The 8048-nt window shown below is 37.8% G+C and overlaps 1 long non-coding RNA gene, 2 other non-coding genes and 1 pseudogene across 3 annotated transcripts; 1 reads left to right on the forward strand and 3 right to left on the reverse strand.

Moving 5' to 3' along the window:
• Nucleotides 1–525: 525 nt before the first annotated feature.
• On the reverse strand, nt 526–640 carry LOC131352451 (U5 spliceosomal RNA). The gene has a single exon (XR_009204509.1). It is a non-coding gene; the product is annotated as a U5 spliceosomal RNA (small nuclear RNA).
• A 247-nt stretch (nt 641–887) lies between these two features.
• On the reverse strand, nt 888–1109 carry LOC131352450 (U2 spliceosomal RNA; annotated as a pseudogene).
• Nucleotides 1110–1536: 427 nt separating this feature from the next.
• On the forward strand, nt 1537–1651 carry LOC131352452 (U5 spliceosomal RNA). Its single transcript, XR_009204510.1, has one exon. It is a non-coding gene; the product is annotated as a U5 spliceosomal RNA (small nuclear RNA).
• A 1367-nt stretch (nt 1652–3018) lies between these two features.
• Nucleotides 3019–3847, reverse strand: LOC131351725 (uncharacterized). The gene is made up of 3 exons (XR_009204429.1): nt 3710–3847; nt 3584–3619; nt 3019–3462 (listed from the first exon to the last, which is right to left on the reverse strand). It is a non-coding gene; the product is annotated as an uncharacterized LOC131351725 (long non-coding RNA).
• Nucleotides 3848–8048: the final 4201 nt, after the last annotated feature.

The following is an 8048-nucleotide window of genomic DNA, read 5'->3' on the forward strand; positions in this document are numbered from 1 at the left end:
TCTGGGGCTTGAAAATGCGATTCCGCGAGTCTCAGCGCTCTACGAGCAACGGAAAGCGGTTTTTCAGCTGAATGGGGCAGTTTTCTTTGACTTTTTTCACGTTTGTGGTCAACTATGAAATGAAATGTGATTGATTATTTTAAAATACCAAAATTCATGAGAAACATAGGAAAGTTATAAAAATATGAATTTTGGCATTTTTAGTCTTCTCAAGGCCAGACTAAGGATTGTAACGTGAACCCAGACCAAGGCCACAAAGCCAAACCAGTGAACACAATAGCTAAAAAGCCTGAGAACAATCCTACACAAACCCCATTCCCTCTATTCTCCTTCTCAAACCCAGTCATAGCCCAAAACCAGACTAGAGAACACATGATATTATCCAAAAGACCAGGAAGATATAAACATTTATCTCCTCTGCTTAACGGACAGCCTCAGGCCACACCTCTGCAGGCATGCATAAAGTCACATAACCAAATAAGACTCAACTCCTGGAAATTACCCATTTAACATTGAAGCATACACAGCTTTGCTAGAGCAAAGCTCATAAACATACATCAAACTCAGGGATGTTCCTCTCCACAGAAATCTTTAGTAAAAGGCAAAAGATTTAAGCGTGACTTAAGAGAAACCAGAGTTATAAGGAAAAAAAGGCGAGCAGCACCAGGAAACCCTTGTCGGAGAAACACAATGCACGATGAGGGTAAGGCCGGCCCCTTGGGTTGGTTGAGTGGAGAAAGGGTGGGGAAAGGTTGACGAGCAACAACTGACAGTGGTGAGCAGAAGGAGGCGAAGATAGGCTAGGGAACAGGGCGGGTTGAATGCAGACATAATTTGGTAAGTAAGTAAGTAAGTTAGTAATTTTTTCTCCTTCACTTTACATCAGAAAACGGTGCACCAAGCCTGGACGTACTGCAATACCAGGCTGATCTGCGGAGTGGGCGTAGCAATCCCCTTTTCCAGCTTCCAGCTCTAAAAATCTGTTTAATATAGAGGACGTATGAGATATTAAGCTGATAAGAACAGATTTCTTTGTACAATCCAAATCCTACCCATATCCATACCTAACCATTCACCTTCTCAAGGCCAGACTAAGGCAAAAAAGCCAGACCAGTGAACCCAATAGATCGTAGCTTAAAAGCCTGAGAAGCGATCCTACACAACATCAATGAGTTTGATGTATTTTTGTGAGCTTTGCTCTGGCAAAGCTGTGTATGCTTCAATGTTAAATGGGTAGTTTCCAGTACTTGGGTCTTATTTGGTTATGTGACTTTATGCATGCCTGTATAGGTGTGGCCTGAAACTGTCCGTTAAGCAGAAGAGATAAAGTGTTCTCTGGTCTGGCTTTGGGCTGTGACTGTATTCACATTGCACTTCTTAGTCTGCCTTTGAGAAGGCGAGTGTGACGGAAAGGATATAAAAAAAAAGAAAAGAAAAGAAAAAAGAACAAAAAAAAAAAGGGGCCGGCCTTACCATCATCGAGCATTGTGTTTCTCCGACAAGGGTTTCCTGGTGCTGCTCGCCTTTTTTTCTTCATAGCTCTGGTTTCTCTTAAGTCACGCAAAAATCTTTCGCTTTTTAATAAAAATTTCTGTGGAGAGAAACATCAATGAGTTTGAAGTATTTTCATGAGCTTTGCTCTGGCAAAGCTGTGTATGCTTCAATGTTAAATGGGTAGTTTCCAGTACTTGGGTCTTATTTCGTTATGTGACTTTATGCATGCTTGTATAGATGCTGAGGCTGTCCGTTAAGCAGAGGAGACAAAAGTTTATTGCTTCTTGGCCTTTTGGCTAAGATAAAGTGTTCTCTGGTCTGGTTTTGGGTTTTGATTGGGTTGGAGAAGGAGAATAGACATCATTTTTCATCCAACTGGCTCGTTTCCTGCCTCGGCGCAGTGTGCTCTCTGCATTGTGCTTCTCTGGTGCTGAAAATGCGATTTCTCAAGTCTCAGCGCTCTACGAGCAAGGCAAAGTGGTTTTTCAGACAAACGCCTGTGTGCAGCTGAACAAGCTGGGGAACAATAGTCTGCTTCGGGTGGGGAAGAAAGGAAAAAAATGGGGAAGGAGGGGAAGGAAGAAAAAAGAGAAGAAAAGAGAAGAAATTAAAGAAAGGAAGAATGCAAAGGAGAGACAGAATGCCACGTGTGATTTATATGCGCCTTTTTCGTAATATTTTTTTTTTTTTTTTACAAAAAATCACAAATAATTCAAGTCCCCCTCCCATCCACACTGACCCCGTTGGAATCCCACCTCAGACAAGGATTAATCCACACTTATCCAGTTCGGAATCCCACCTCAGTCAAGGATTAAATTAATTAATATAATTTAATTCAGTTTAGAAATGGCAATTGTTAGTCTACAGAAACCTTCCTGTTGTCAAAATGAACAACAGTGTAGTTAGTTGACTTTGTAGTTAGCTGACTTTGATTATTTAATTATCTGCAAAATATGGCTTCTCAGAACAACCTACTGTTAGAAATATTGTCTTCTTTTTTTTTTTTTTACATAGATAAGAATAATACAGTACAAGACACACACCATAACAATATACACAAGTGATAAATTATTATAAAATACTAACAAAGTATAGAAATTTATAAACAAAAAACTACAAATATTTATATTATTAAATATATATGTTGAAGCACACACCTAAATAAACTCATAAATAATAATAAAACAAAGAATACATTCAAGTCAAGTCAAGAAGCTTTTATTGTCCTTTTGACCACATATAGCTGATGCAGTTTACAGTGAAATGAGATGTTTCTCCAGGACCCTGGTGCTACATAAACAACATAACATAATTACAAAACACAGAGCTAAGGACAGGAGGTAAGTTGTCCTTGCTACATAAAGTACATCGGGTGCAACTTGGTGCAAACAGTGCAAGACAAAAGACAGTGCAAAGAGACATACAGTATGTATAGCAGCAGTTGAATAATATGCAAATACAATTCAAATAATACATGACATGTCCCCTAATAATAAATACAATTGACAAATTATAAAATAGCAATATATCAAACTATTAAAAAAAACAGATTTAAACATCAAATATTTAAATATAAAATATACATGTAACTTTGTAAGAATACAAGCACTATATGCAACATATCTATATTTTCTTCATTTTTTTGAGCAACTGCTCTTTTGTCATCGTCTATCACTGGACAATAAATTCTGGCCATGTCCTGGCTATGTCCAGTTGCTGATGTCCTAGAATGACCACACTTTCTGCACGTGTCAGCCTTCCACTCACCTAATGTATGTACGTGGTTGACGTGGCACAGGTGGTTGAAATGCTGTTAGAGGAACACGTCTTGGCTGATGGACCATCACGTAGGGTGGAGTGCTGCTGGGCTGGGGAGTGCTGGTTGCTGAGGCTCCAGGGTCATGGGTGTGGGGACCGTGCTTGATAAAAGTGCTGGGCCCGATGGAAACAGCACAAGCGCCATTATGCCTAAAACAACATGATGAAAAAAATATACATTAACAGACTACATATATGGCAGTAAAATTTAAGCAGTGGGTAAAGAGTTTAGGTGAGATTTCAGATATAATATACTGAGATATTTACATACCAAATTCTCTTCTGCCTGCACTGGACATTTACTGGTCTGTAACATTAAAAAAAAACAAAAAACACTGTCAGTTGGCACGCAACTTATAGATTACATGGTATGGCTTTATGTCTTTTCTATACATACAATCTGGTGAGGAGCAGGTCTGTCCCCAGCTGCAGAGGGCCCCACACCTGTGCTGGAAAACTGCCATGGCCTTTTTGATTTTTGAGGCTTTAGTAGTCAAAAATCTGTGTAAGTTAAATTCAACATGTTGAATTGAATAATACTAAATCATAATATACAATAATTAAATAAATAAAAACGAACAACATGCAATTCCATACAGTTACCAGACCTCTTATATTGTAAATTGTACATAATAATGCACGCTATATTAATAATACACTATAATGAATAATAACAGTACACCATAATGTATAATAACAGTACACTATAATGAATAATAAAAGTACATTATAATGAATAATAATAGTACACTGTGATGTATAATAACAGTACACTATAATGTATAATAACAGTACACTATGATGTATTTATAACGCATATCAATACATGATAAATATCGATTTAAACAAAACACAGCTCTTACCTGGGGCGGTATAATGTTCCAAAACCTCCTAAAATAAAGGTTAATCAAAGCACACGATTATAATAGTCCAAAAGATATTAAAGTAAACAGGTAAATACGCGATATACGAAAACACACACTGCAAGCGACACACGTAACTTGAATGACACGTCACTGGGCGCGCGCGATTTGATGGGCGAATTCATCCGTTTCCGTGGGCGGGCCCAGCGCCGCGAACGAACGGGATTAGCGGAGAACGATAAAATTGCGAGAGATTCGATAGGCTCGCTATGGGCGCGGCCATCATTGTCTGTCCATCTTTGCAGCGCAGGGATTGGGGAAGAAAGATGTAGAAATATGTAACGGGCCGATGTGATTGGCCGACAAAGATTCCAGGGTGAGCTGTGATTGGCCAGTTGACCCAGACTATCGTTCTTCAGGAACAGTAGTTTAAAGACAATGCGTCCAACCTCTTCCCTCCACTCTAGCTGACGTCACACACACAGTAGCGGTCTGAAGAGCGTATTGCATTTAATAATTCATATAAAATAAACTATAATACTTATCAGCATGAAACGTAATAGCACACTTAACCACAACATGAGCAACATTTTAACGTTGGAACCATGTTTCTAGTGTGTACAGGAAGTGAAGTCCGTAAAAAAAAGCATTTAAATATTAATATAAAATAAACTACAATACTTAGCATGAAAAGTAATAGCACACGTAAGCATGGGCGCGCTAACAAATAGGCTAAAGTGCAGCTTATAATACTACTGAGATTAGTGGAGTAAAGGTAGTAAAAGCAAGGTGACTTATAAGCAAGTTGAAACATGCTTTATACAACTCGCTGCACGGCATCTAGCGCAAGCCTCCGTTACATATACTGTATAAAAACTATACATGCTTAAACTATTGCAAAAAATTATCGAATAATAAACACAAACAAGCATGAAACGTAATAGCACACGTAAGCACAACAGGAGCAGCATTTTAGCGTTGGAACCATGTTTCTAGCTATTACCGTTTAAGCGATATGTTGCTTAAACTATTGCAAGACATTCTCAAATAATAAATACAAACTAAAGTCACAGTTAAAATATGAAGTCTAAACGAACTAGCGTGTGCATTCTGCTTGAATATCCGTATGAAACCCAGGAAGTGAAGCATAGCTAAAGTTTAATGTAGTATGAGTAGTATGAGTAGTAGTATTTACCAACACCGCTTTGCCTGCACCTTTACGGCATGTTTACGGCAGCCACCGAAAATCTCCGAGAAAAACCGAACTGTACGGAAACCAGGAAGTGAAGTCCGTGAAAAATGCATTTACAAATTAATATAAAATGAACTACAATGCGTATCAGCATGAAAAGTAATAGCAAACTTAAGCACAACATGGGCAACATTTTAGCGCTGGAACCATGTTTCTAGCTATTACCGTTTAGGACTAGTAATGTTTTACATGCTTGTTTACGGCAACTGCCGAAAATTTGTGCATGGCTATATGCACATTAGTAAGCTAAGTAAGCTAAAGTAATCAGTAACTCTTGAGCTCTGAGATCTGTATTAACATTACTCATGTTATACAGCAACCCAACAACCAAATAGCTCAACTTTTAGTCCTTTAAATACTGAAATATTGACTGTGCTGAATATGAACTTTTTTCTTCTAAATCTGTAAGTTTCTGTTAAAGTGAATTTGCTTAGATCCTTGCTTGTCCATTTGTTTAAAACTGATTCCCTAGAACAGAGGCATGCCCAGCACGTCAGTTATTCTGTACAAGTTACCAAGTCAGAATATATTTACTAATATTTACTATTTTCTTCTGCCATAATGTATATTTTCATTTTTAAGCACTTTATGAAACAATTTACAAGCCACAGACCATGTATTTATATAATGGTCCTTTTTCTTGTGTAATGTAGTGCCCATGCACAAATACCTGTGCCCTGCAAACACTGACACACACACGAACAAACACCAACATGTGTCATTTCAACATGTTTTATTGGGTTTTAATTTGTTACTATCTCAAGTATAACATAAATCTTAACAAAAACGTAATTGTTCAGAAGAACTTAATTCTACAGCCCCCCATATACCCCTTGCACACCTTGGTTGCTCAGAATAATGTTAACTGACATCTGTATCATGTTCATTTCTAACACCTTGTATTAAAAGGCACGTGTGAGTAGAGTGACCAATTCTTCTCACATAAAATGAACAGTTAATTATAAAAAAATGACAGCAGAGCTAGGATAAATGTAGTAAATTTTTACTTAAGTACATTTGGATACAAGTACTTTTGTACTTTAACTCAAGTAGAAATTCAAATTGAGGACTTCTACTTTCACTGGAGTAATATTCTAACTAGGATATCTCTACTTTCAGTCAAGTACAGGACATGTGCACTTTGCCCACAACTAAGTGCAGGTGACAGCTGCGTGAAGCACAAGGGACATTGAGCCTGGGGTCTGTTTTTCCACCAGTAGATGGTAGTCACATTACATTAGTGTGCACCATGCATACAGAAGAAATGTGCTTTGGGGAGAAATGCCATCCCTTCACCACAAATATGGATTTAACCCTATCTCTTCATTTTTTTCCCTGTGAATGTTAAAGGGAAAGTGTATCAAATGTGCTAAACCAGCTAATCAATAAAAAAAATCTAATTAATCTATCAATCTAATTAATTGATTAATGCCAGCTAAAGAATCATGTGGACAAAGATATAAGGATGCTAATATGACCTTTTTACAACAAGTAATGCAATACAAGACATGACAAGTCAAATTTAGCATGTTTTACATACCTACTGAGGATGCTTCCAGTTTTATATAATCTGCCTAGACTCTAGTAACACTATATATTAAATCCATAACATAGTCTTGCCCATAGTCTTGCACAATAAAGGAGCTGTAGTTGATGGGGAGTAGTTACTTGCGGTGAGCTCAGGTCCCTGAGGGGGCTGAAGTGTCAGAAGAAAGGATGAAGAGATGAAAAGCACACCAATCCTTCTCAAGCTTGATGTTCACTAAATCTGAAAGGTCATGTCATGTTTTCTGGCAAGTGACTCAATTGGTTTTGGTTCTGTAGCATAAGGCTGGGACTGTAGTATGTGTGTGTGTGTGCATTTATTTGGAAATGTGCCCCTGGGTTGTTTTTTCACATTGACCTTATTACCATGCACTGTGATAAGCCTGCCAGTAAATTTCTTCCAACCTCTCTGCCTGTTATCTCTCTTTTTTTTCTATATCCATCCTGCAAAAATACTATGGATTTTGGTTTCTTACATTATTTTAATTATTGGGTCAAATTCACAACAGTGTATCTACACAATCCAATTTTTATAACGTTGTTACTCATAGCGACATAAAAGAATCACGGAAAAAAGGTATTTTCAGCCCGCTGTGACCCAAACCAAAAGCAGACAAAGAAAAGAAGAACAATATTAGCAAATTAAATTATGGACTGATCGGTCACTGAATTCAGATATCTTGCATTCAGCAACCAAACAAAACCACTTAGGACTGGGGCTTGCAGGTGAAAATATTCCTTTGATACGTTGCCTTGCAGTCATTTCTCTGAATGTAGTTTGTCCAGAACAATATAATTTTAACCTTTACCCTTGCATCATCATCTGGATTACTCTGGAAATGAAGAAATTGTCTTTTGACATACCAAGACACACTATGAAACAAAAACATTGTTATTAAAACAAAACCTCCCTCCCTCTCACTCTCTGATCATTTTAATTAGGGCATAGAGAGGGGAGTGAGGAGCCACTGACCTTACACTCACCCAGGCACAGTTTTATGCCTCACTGACTTTTCCTGTTGTGACATTTTCTCTTGTCTAGTTCCATCTTTTCCCATCCGCCTCATATCCCTTTT

This window comes from Hemibagrus wyckioides, linkage group LG04, assembly GCF_019097595.1.
Source record: "Hemibagrus wyckioides isolate EC202008001 linkage group LG04, SWU_Hwy_1.0, whole genome shotgun sequence".
NCBI classification, from domain to species: domain Eukaryota; kingdom Metazoa; phylum Chordata; class Actinopteri; order Siluriformes; family Bagridae; genus Hemibagrus; species Hemibagrus wyckioides.